The sequence below is a fragment of the Ambystoma mexicanum genome (assembly GCF_040938575.1).
Source record: "Ambystoma mexicanum isolate Mex_15411 chromosome 12 unlocalized genomic scaffold, UKY_AmexF1_1 Mex_chr12_unloc.2, whole genome shotgun sequence".
Taxonomy (NCBI): Eukaryota; Metazoa; Chordata; class Amphibia; order Caudata; family Ambystomatidae; genus Ambystoma; species Ambystoma mexicanum.
The window spans coordinates 11,185,035-11,194,294 of record NW_027182323.1 but is presented as its reverse complement, the minus strand read 5'-3'; the positions used below and the strand labels follow the sequence as shown (position 1 = coordinate 11,194,294).

Genomic DNA, 9,260 nt, shown 5'->3' with positions numbered 1-9,260 from the left:
TACCTGCAGACATTTTCACATAGAACCATGTTAGATATTACAAGAAGGCTGGAGATAAGTCTATAAGAGGCCAGTATGGCGGGGTCCAGTGTTGGTTTCTTTATAAGCATGAAGGTAACGCCTGCCGTGTTCATATGGGGGACAAACCAGCGGAAAAGATGGGGTTGATCAGATGAGCCTCTTAAAGGCATTGAAGGAAAAGCTGTTCCAGGGCCACAGCTGAGCCAGTGGATTTGAGCTTATTGATCAGTTCAAGGACAGCGGCAGCATCCACCCATTGTGAGGGGAAGCAAAGCACCTTTTCTCGTCCTGGGCACAGGCAAGGCAGCTGGCAGGGATCTATGTCCATTGCAGGAACATACAGATTCCGTGTTTTAGTAATGATTTGCCGGAAAGTGAAAAATAAATCAAGACTTTCAAAGAGAAATGCAGATGGGAGATATAAGGGAAACATGATTTATGTTAAGATGGTTTCTAGAGATGCTGCCAAAACAACATATTACATTTTATAACCATACTATATAGGCACATATGTTTTCATGCACATCACGTGCAAAACCAAGACACACGCGGTAACGAGCGGGAAAACTCAGCAAATGGTTCTTACTTCTTGAACCAGTTGTCCGTTTTCCTTTTCAGTGAATTAAACGTGTAATAACATTCCATTGGTGTCAATCTGAAAAACATGTAAAAGCAACAACAACATACATGGATATGAAAGAAAGACTGAGAAGACATATAGTCCTTGAAGTGGCGAGTCTCAAGGTCTGCTGGTTCACATTAAATAAGAGGAGGAAATAGGTTATGTGGGAGTTTGATACATAACCAGCTCAATGTGATTGAACTGTTTTAGGGGTACAAAGAGAGTACATCTAAAAAAAAAGAGGTATTAGATAGAGGGTCCCCTGTCAGTTCCAGGCGATAAAACATGCACCGAAAAAAGGGATTCTGCGGTCATGGGAGAGTCATCAACTTACATTTAGGACAGTAAGCAAGGACGTAGATTTAGGACAGTAAGCAAGATTAATGAGCACAGAATGTTAGATGCTATGCAACTGTTTCCCGAATACTTTGCTGACCTGCTGCTCAGAGAGAACACTAAGAGATGAAAGGCAGAGAAATTGAAGTTCTGTTGCAGAAACCTGGGAACGCCTTCTCTGTTTAAATAAAGACTATGAAAGTACCATGTGTACCGTCTCCAAACACACAAGTCACTTCTGCCACCATTTGCAAGTAAAAATAGCAAGACACGTCCTGTTAACATTAAGTCGACATAACATTTTTATGTTAAATGTTTTTTTTCAAAAAAACTAGGTCCCACCGAGATTTGAACTCGGATCGCTGGATTCAGAGTCCAGAGTGCTAACCATTACACCATGGAACCACGTGAACAGTACTTTCCAGTCCCTCAATATACTCTGTTCAAGAAGGAGAAGTACATGCAGTAGCATATTTTTGTTATCTACTGTAATTCTAGTTTAAGATTTCACCTTTTTGCAGAAAAGCATAGCCAAGCGTCCAATCAGTGAAATTTCATGAGCAAATCTGGAAAATCCAGAATGACTCTTTTCATGATTGAGATTTTATTATTTAGAAGAGAAAACATGGATATTGTACGGGAATACAGGTATCTCACTAACACAATCACTCAACGTCCCACTTGCAGGGGCAGGAGGGCAGGGACCCTTACTAGCAGCGCTTCTGGTAGCCATGCACAACTCGCCATTCTCTTATCTACGCTGTTGGCGCTAACCTATTCCTAATTAGCGTATAATAAAGAGATTGGGTTTGCATGGGTTGGACTAAATAGGAGGACTAATATAAAAGAAGCTGTTTTCAAGGACTCAGTAGCGCCACCTGCAGACTGTATAGTATAACACTGAACCCTATAACAAAAACAGGACAAATATAGACAACTCTGGGTTTGTAACTGGCAACAAATGCAGGAATAATAAACTTAGAAATTCGTGGGTAGTCGAAACAATATTTTCAATGGAAAGAAAAAAACCTGAACTAAAGTGCAAAACAATTAAACTGCTGCATTTGAAAGGAAGATCAGCTATTGATCAACGTATAAGGCAAGAAAATAAGCCAGTTTAGGTAAATGGTATAAACAATCGCGTTCCCCTACGGATACGAATGGAGGAATACATATTTAAGCCTTTCGTGCTGGGGTGGGAAGGTGAGCGTATGTCACTGCTAGTTCACTATAAATCCCACAATCCACTTAAAGAGGTATTACCCAAATTGTTCCGAAAATATTGATCGCATGGTAGAGTTGACCCAATTCGGTCACTACCATTAGTTCGAATTTTTTCCAACAATTTGGGTGCCAAAATACCGGAACATGAGGAGCAGGGTTTGGAGGTGTCCCCTGCTCCCCATGTTAGGTATCTGTAGCCTCAGGGATTGCGGGGGTGTCCCCTGCATACTTAACAATGGAGGAGGTGGACAAAAATGGGCTGGGCCCCCGTTGTCAATGAACAGACAAAACGGGGGCCCGAGCAGTTTTACTGCGGGGGCAGATGACCCAGATCCCATAAATCAAGGTTATGGTATGTTACTGGGTTTTATACCCGATCCAGCGCCATTTGCATGGTCTCCAGGGGCTCCGCAGGATCTTAGAGAGAGGGATGGGTTACATTAGTGAGGAGAAGAGGGAAATGCAAGATGGCTTTGCTTTTGTGTTGACGCATGCACACTGGAAGTATCCTGCACTCTATGTGTGGATCGGTTGCCAGGTGTTCTGTGCCAAAAGCATGAAGGTGTTTTTGCATGAAGGGGTGCTTTATATGCCTGTGGTGCCAAGGGATGTTCTGCCATGGGTTGTGGTATGTAAGTTGGTTGCAGAGGTGCAGTGTTCTGATGTTTGATATTGGTTGGGAGGGGTGTTCAAATGACATGCATGGGCGGCTTTGCTGGTGTGCCTGTTTTGTATGAAAAGTAGAATTTGAGCATGTAGTGCAGAGAGCAGTCAAAGTCCATGGTCCAGGTGGGTGAGGACCGCACAAAATCTGGAATCCACATTTAGCAGAACATCACATGGCAGAGCAAGGCTGAAAAAGACATGAAGGGCTAAAGAAAGCATTAGACGTCTCTCGTTTCATGCCTTGGTTGTGGTTTACCTTATTTTTGTACTTTTTGTAATACGTGCAACGCCTTGGATGAAGGTACTATATTGATGTTTAATAAATAAATTATACCAGCACATGAAAAATGCCAAACAAGGCAAAAGAAATGTGAGTCCTTCCTGTGCTCCTACCACTGGCGTCTGCAGAGAGCTTCCATTTCACTTTCTCACTTTGCTACTGTCAAACCGTGTCTCTCCCTCTCTTTTGCTCTCCCTCTCAAATAGATACATTGTATCCCATGTGCAACAGGGATCTTGGAATTGGGAGATGAAGGGAAGGAGTAAGGGAGACACTCCACGCATTGCCATAAAAGAAGTGCTATGGGTTATGGGAGACACAAACCTCGGGTTCAATTAAAGTTCGGCGTGAAATATGAATGCCCTGGGCAAACATTTCACTTTCCTGACTAAGTTGGTTGGCAGGCTGTGAGCCAATTTAGCTCTCAGCCTAACTTGCTCAGGGGCTGTGCTCAGTGGCCTCTTCTGACACTTTGTCATAGCAACGCTTGCCTTTCTCGGGCAATCAGAGGAGGGGTGGCTGTGATGGAAGAGTAGCATAGAAAGTATATGAAAGGAATCTTAACCAGCCCAGGTGGCCCAAAGGACTGGACACTTGCTTCTTAGCCAAGAGATTGTTGTTTTGGTTGCCATCCTTTATAAAGTGCTGCATTTTGATAAAAGATCCAGCACTTCTTCTCAAAGAGTTGTAAGTGCTGTGAAGTGCACCCATATGGATGCGAGCAGGGGTGGCCCCAGCCCTTTGCTTGGGATTGCTTAAGCACTCGCACATTGAGGAGGTTGCAGGCATAAGGCAGCACTAAACTGACATTTAGTCTGGGGCACCAATTGGAAAGGGGGCCTTCAGCAAGATCTTGTAAACGTTCTCATCTTGTAGAGCAGACCATCTACCAGCAAACACTCATTAATGTTACAACAGAAGGAAACATACACTGGCAGAGGACACAAGCCTGCCCACACACAATCAATATATCCCTATGACGTAGACAAACACTTTATTGCTCAGCCCAGCCTTTAGATGGTTCACAACTCTAAGGACTAGCATCTATTTGTTAAACTAAATATCCTCTGAATTGGGATGAAAGATGCATCTAATGGGCCAAAGTAATGCCTAATAGCTATTAAGCCTCCTAGGCTCAGAGGAGGGGGAGGATCGACAGCCCAAGGGTAAATGACCCCAATCGCAACCAGCTTTCAAAACTGTCATCCTGCCCCCCAGGATACCTCGCATTTGTTTTTGAAAAAAGAAATAGATTTTCTACGCAGTTTTCTCATGTTTTGGGCTCGGTGCAAAAGGTTTTTGTTTTATTTTGTCTTATTGTGTTGACTTTTTTGGAAAAAGTTTTCTTATTGTATAGGTACATTGTGGACTCTTATGTCCCAAATGAGGGCAGCCGACACAGAGCAGGACGCAATAACGCCGCGCACAACGAATAATTAGGGCCCCTCAAGAGCCCAGCTGTAATCACAGGACCAATCGCAGTATACCACTAAGGACCCCATAGGGGGCTTTGGACCATACTACATAGCCTTGAAAAGGACCCACGGGTCGACCTCACCTCTGATACCGTTGTGGGTGCCACTAGGTCAGTTATGGTGCGTACCTTGTCTGGGCCTGGCTTCGTTCCCTCGTCTGAAAAGGCGTGTCCATAGAATCGCAGCTTCTTTTTCTTTATGTTGCATTTGTCAAAATTTAGAGTGAGGCCTGGCGTTTGCAATGCTTCACATACCATAAGTGCCTGATCGTGTTCATTCTGTGAGGTTTTGTATACCAAAATGTCATCGCTGTAATTAAAATCGGTCTTTATCGATAACAGTACTTACCTGATGGCTTCCTGAAACATCTCTGCTGCCGAAGAGATGCCGAAATTAAGGCATATATATCTAAAAAGGCCACTATGTGTCGCATATGTGATGATCACATGGGATGAGGGATGCAGTCCCAGCTGGTGATATCCTTGAGATAGATCAAGCTTGTAAACTGTTGTGGCTCTGTTAAGCTGCACGATCATATCTCTATTTTTGGTCTGCGGCGGCGTTCTCCTTGGATGGCTGTGTTGGCTACGCTCATGTCGAAGCATATCCTGATGCGCCTTCCTTCCTTGGGAACCACCACTAGGGGTGAAATCCATGGTGTGGGCCCTACCGCCTTCTTAATGATTTCATTTTGCTACAGCTGTTGAACCTCCTGAGACACTGCCTGTTGCAAATGAAACCAAACCCTCCGGGGCTGTTGGGGTACTGGGCGCACCTTTTCATCGATGTGGAGCTAGTTGACGCTCCATTTCTATTTTCCCAGTCCCTTGAAGAGGGTCGGTATTTGTTTATCGCACTTGTTCTTTAGAAATGGGTCTGTGTGATAATCTTGCCACACTGTGCGTTAGCTGTCGGGGCCCCATACCGCACCTTACCACTTCTGTATCTTGGCAGTTTATATACATGAGTCCTATTGATTTCACCGTTTTGTAACTGAGCAGGGACCACCCATCTATAGGGCTTCTTATCACGTGTATCGTGGCGTTGGCCGAGCGTCCTCGTTGTGCGAGTGTCAGTTGAAATTGACGAATGGATGTGTAGTTACTGAGGTGTGCAACCCACACGGATGGCTATTGAGCCTGGATCTTTCTCTTTTGCAGTATCTTCCTAGCACCCATTTTGAGAAATTTGTGTTCTCCCATGATGCTCACTGTTGCTCCAATGTCCATGAGGAAGCAATGTGTAGCAGGCCCCATGTCAATCATCACCCTTGGGCCTTCCTCGGCTTCCTGGTCCCCTTGCATTAGATTAAAATATTCGTCTGTGTAGTCTATATAAAACTCCTGTAGCATTTCCACATTATCTCAGTGGCTTTTAAATTCATTCTCGTATGGATCAGCATAATCCACGTACTAGTGTGGTATTTCTTTGTATGTCGCCACCTCAAATTTCAGAACCGGTTCCATCGCTCTGATCACTCTTTGTGGCATCTGCGAGTATGGCCGTGGTATCCTCCATGTTGTTTGTTGGGAAGCCCTCATTGATGGTCTCCACATGGTTGTCTGTGGTGGCCTTGCTGTCAGAAAAGGTCTGCCTTCTTGGCACACGGTGTGAAAGTGTCCTTCTCTTCCACATTTGGAGCATGCCTCACAAATTGCTGGGCATGTTCCGGTGTGCGGAAATGCGAATCCGCATCTGAAACATATCCGTTGTGGTCTAGCTGACTGCCTGTTTGTTGGTATGGATATCGAGTAGGCCCCCTCGAGGTAACTGGTCCTCCCATGAACCGGTTGACCGGCCCTCTTGGTGTCATGAGAGCAGCCACCGTTTCATCTTTCTCTGTCTTCTTTTTCTGTGTTTCAATGGCTGTGGTCTGCAGATCTACCCTCTCATGCACTCTGGCCAGCTCAATGACTGTGTCAATGGTCAGCGGCTGCTTCAGCAACTGCTTCCAGAATGTAGACGATGTACACCCTTCTATCACCCTCAGCCTAGTAGACTCATCATCAGCAAAGCTCGCAAACGGCAGTGTATTAATTTCTGTAGTCGCTGTTGGGCTGGATGATTAATTTCTTGTTCAGTGCCCCCACACGGGTGTCATACGGTGTTCTTTCTTCTTACGGTATGGTCTTTATTTTACCGTTCATCTCATTGCCCAACACATTTGTGATCATGCCAGATATGGCCAGAGACTTTTCTTACCCTGCAGCACCTATGAAATCGGTGAAATCTTGCACCCATTCTGCCCACCGGGGACCTTTGTCGAATTGGAGCTGCAATGGGAATGGTGGGGGTTTTCAAAGGAAAGTGGCCCTTGCGCTTGAACTCTGCCTTGCTTGCTGCTCAGCTGGCTGCTCGTCCATCTTGCTGCTGTTCCAGGCCTCCCGGTGATGCAAATACCTCCTGGTCCACACCTTCTGTTTACCGGTTGCCTTTATCCTTTAATGTTCTCATCTTTTCTTACCCCTCTGTGGCGGATACAGGTATGGCAATGCAGCCGGGCCTGTTGCGTCAAAGGAAACAGCTGAGCAGAGTACATCCTCAGAGTGTACGTGGACTTCCTGACCTAGGTCTCTGGATGAGGGCACGGGACGCCACACAGTGCTGGCGGCAAGCGGAGTTGCGGATCACAGCGGAACAGTAATGTTGGAACGCAGACCATCCTGACCTCGGAGTCTGGATGCCGGCATGGGACGCCACTGCAGTCAGTGTCAAGTGGAACTGCGGACTGCAGTCGCGTAGGAACTGCAGAGTGCAGTGGACGTCTCTTGCGGCGTGGGACTTATGGCTTGTCGCCAGTTGTTGCATTTGGGCCTAAAGGGTCTGCATTCAACTCCGTCTATTGACTAATGTTTTCTCCCCTTACTCCTCCTCTTCCTCTCAGGCCCTTGTGACCTAGCATGGTCACTCCGTTAAAGCTGCTTCTGCCAGCTCACAACCCCCCACATTTTCATAAGCTTGTGGATCTAGGAAGCGGCTGTATGTTGTTTTTGGTGTTGCTTTTTTTTTTTATAAGTGTGCATAAGGAAGGCGCTGTGGCTTGTGGTGATGCAGGTGACCAGGACACATCTTCATCTATTTAGTTAATTAGATGAACATGAGAGCTGCATCGATTAAGACACAGCCTCAGAAGTCCACGGATAGAGAGAATACAGGCGGAAAAGGAGAGAACAATATTTGGGGACAGGCGGGGATGAAGCGAGACAGAGAGAAAGAAGTAAAACGCGTGAGAGACTGGTTCCTGTACTTTAGATCTGGGCTGTATATTTAAATGGGTCTTCATCTTAATATGTGTTCAACATATCACTTCCATAAAGAATGAGGGGATTGACTCTGGTCTAACCTCATAGACAGACAAGATAGCATATGCAATGTGATGGAGGACGCTATTTATATAAGTATACAGATGTTGCAACCAGTGGACCGCGTGGCCTAATGGATAAGGCGTCTGACTTCGAATCAGAAGATTGAGGGTTCGAGTCCCTTCGTGGTCGGGGACGTTTTGTACATTTAAATTATCTTTGCTTTTATAGGAAAAGTTGATGATGTACGCATCTGGAAATCCAGATGTCATATTTTGGAAACTAAAGCCGGCTACAGAGAAGACCATGAGATGCTCCTCAACACCATTCGTGTGCAAATGCTTAGGAAATACTGTCAGCCCATTGTATGGCTTCAGGTCGGAAGAGGGTTGTGTGTGCTGGCACGCATTGGGGGAGATTCATCCAATTTGCACTGCTCTAGTGCAGGAGCAGGGAAGGTATTTGTCTGGTTGTAGTGACAGTGAAATTACACAATATGGCTGCATGTTTGCAGTGCTGAAACGTTAACATCCGCACCGTTGGAAGCACCCAAAACACGAACACAAACATTGCGGCGTTAGGCCTGGAGCTAAGATATGCACATGAAGGGTTTTGTAGCGCCCTAATTCCAACACATCTTTTGTCATTACGCTGGTGCTTAGCATAAACCTTGTCATTACAACAGTTTTGCTCATTGTAGCCCCAGCACAATGACAACATGCTGCTTGTTTTACCACCGGTGTAATAACAACATGTGCACGAGTGTTCAAGCTGGTAATGTTACCTTAGCAAATGTGGTAATTGTGTCTTCACTAAGGTTTCCGGAAATGCTTTCAAGGCATCAGTGCAGCGACCAGTATGCATCTGGATGTTGAACTGGCTCTACAAAAAGCAATTCATGCCCAGTTAAAAATAGCTCTAAATGCCGACTTTTCACAGCATCAGTATACTCCTACTTTGCATCATCCTGACATACTTCCAATTTGCAAATTGCATGTCATGTCATAATAAAGCAGGATGTGGTGGTCAGCCATATTTTCTGCCACCAAGCGCTCCAACAGAACCAGCACATCATGTTACAGGTATCCCGACAAAATATAGCCATCAAAAATAGTCTGTGAAAATGTCGTGGTGAAAATACCTCTGCAGTGAAAACGATGCCAAGCAAAAAGTAGTCAAAAACGCAGCTGAAAAGTAGCCAAAATTGGTAGTGTTGCTACAGTAATTGTTAGGTAAAAGAGTATTTAGTGGGCTTGTTATTGCCTGGTTTAGGGTTAGGGGAAGGATAGGGGTTAGGGTTAGAGTAAATATGTTCAGGTTTGGTTAGTGGTTAG

General features: G+C 45.2%; 2 non-coding genes across 2 annotated transcripts; one reads left to right on the top strand and one right to left on the bottom strand.

Annotated features, from left to right (window-relative positions):
- Positions 1-1,312: 1,312 nt before the first annotated feature.
- Positions 1,313-1,384, bottom strand: TRNAQ-CUG (transfer RNA glutamine (anticodon CUG)). Its single transcript has one exon. It is a non-coding gene; the product is annotated as a tRNA-Gln (tRNA).
- A 6,661-nt stretch (positions 1,385-8,045) lies between these two features.
- TRNAR-UCG (transfer RNA arginine (anticodon UCG)) lies at positions 8,046-8,118 on the top strand. Its single transcript has one exon. It is a non-coding gene; the product is annotated as a tRNA-Arg (tRNA).
- The last annotated feature ends 1,142 nt before the right edge of the window (positions 8,119-9,260 follow it).